The sequence below is a fragment of the Cebus imitator genome, unplaced genomic scaffold (assembly GCF_001604975.1).
Source record: "Cebus imitator isolate Cc_AM_T3 unplaced genomic scaffold, Cebus_imitator-1.0 Scaffold581, whole genome shotgun sequence".
NCBI lineage: Eukaryota > Metazoa > Chordata > Mammalia > Primates > Cebidae > Cebus > Cebus imitator.
In genome coordinates, this window is record NW_016107896.1 from 781310 (window position 1) to 783002 (window position 1693).

The window sequence follows — 1693 nt, forward strand, 5'->3', positions numbered from 1 at the left end:
TTTTGGTGACAGGATCTCGCTCTGTCACCCAGGCTGGAGTTCACTGGTGCAATCTTGGCTCACTGCAACCTCTGGCCCCGAGGGCTGAAGCAATCTTCCCACCTCAGCCTCCCGAGTAGCTGGGACCATAAGTGTACACCACCATGCCTGGCTAATTTTTGTACTTTTTGTAGAGATGGGGTTTTGTTATGTTGCCCAGGCTGGTCTCAAACTCCTGAGCTCAAGTGATCCTTCCACCTCAGCCTCCCAAAGTGCTGGGATTACAGGTGTGAGCCACCACGCCCAGCTGAAATTCAATTTCATCTGAAAAATGGGATATCTATGAATGACTGTACTTCTTAATAAAAGAAAAAAAATAGGCATGCAAAATGGGGATAATATCTCACTATCTCTTAGGTAGTAGCTCTATTGAATAAAATAACACAGAATCAGATACAGTGACTCAGAGACAGGGTACAGAGGCTAAGGCAGGAAGACTGCTTGAGCCCAGGAATTTGAGGTTGCAGTGAGCTATGATTTTGTCACTGCACTCCAGCCTGGGTGACAGAGCAAGGCCGTGTCTCAAAAAATTAAAAATATTGGGAGATGAATGTGGGCAGATCACAAGGTCAAAAGATAGAGACCATCCTAACTAACACGGTGAAACCCCGTCTCTACTAAAAATACAAATTAGGCGGCCGTGGCGGCACCCACCTGTAGTCACAGTTACTTGGGAGTCAGAGGCATGAGGCAGGAGAATCGCTTGAACCTGGGAGGCAGAGGTGGCAGTAAGCTGAGATTGCACCACTGCACTCCACCTTGGGCAACAGAGTGACACTCCGTCTCAGAAAAAAAAAAAAAAAATTAAAAAATTAAAAGATAAAAATAAAATAGCATGGGTGAAATGTTGAGCACATGGTAGATTTTCACTTACCTCTTTCTTCCTCTACACAAGCCCTTGCCCCAGCTAGGCGAATTTAGACACTCTACCCTAAAATACCTCTAGCACTTTCTACCCATCCTTCTGCTCATGCTGTTTCTCTGCCTCTTCCTCTCCACTTACTGAACTCTTACCAGTTCTTAGTGATTCTCACCATTGTATGCTCCAGAAAGGAAACATATAATACATATATTTTTGCCAGTGTATCTCTGGACCCTCTAATCTTTGGCTCTCTTATTTTGACACACACTGATTTAACCATTTTCAGTTTCTTCAACAAATATATCGCAAAGGGGAAAAAAGGAGCATCCTGGCGTGATGGCTCACGCCTGTAATCCCAACACTTGGGGAAGCTGAGGCAGGAGACTGCTTGAGGCTGCAGTGAGCTATGATGGCACCCCTGCACTGCAGCCTGGGCAACAGGGCGAGACCTCGTCCCCCGCCCCACCAAAAATAAATAAATAAAAGGAGTAAGCAGGGAAATCTCAGATTGAATCAGAATTAAGAAACAACATACAATCGCAATGTATGAGCTTTATTTTGATCGTAATTTAGCCAGCAAAGGTTAAAAACCGTTTATGAGATAATAGAAGAATTTAAACAGACTGGATATATCATTAAGGAGCACTTTCAATTTTTTTTTTTTTTTTTTTTATAAGTAAGATTGGTATAAAAATTAGAAAACTATAACACCTGTACACACAAAAAAACTGCAAACTAACTTCACTTGAATGTCAGTGTCACTCTGTCCCCAGGCTGGAGTGCAGTGGCGCG

The 1693-nt window shown here is 43.4% G+C and overlaps 1 protein-coding gene across 5 annotated transcripts in view; it reads right to left on the reverse strand.

Moving 5' to 3' along the window:
- Window positions 1–1693, reverse strand: part of SUMF2 (sulfatase modifying factor 2) — a 19972-nt gene that overhangs the window by 17497 nt on the left and 782 nt on the right. Inside the window, exon 1 of one of the 5 annotated variants that reach the window (XM_037734192.1) lies at window positions 694–718. The exons of the other annotated variants lie outside the window; for them this stretch is intronic. The gene's annotated coding sequence lies outside the window, so the exon portion shown is untranslated. Of the gene's footprint in view, window positions 1–693; window positions 719–1693 lie in introns of those variants that run through there. 5 annotated transcript variants of the gene reach the window in all.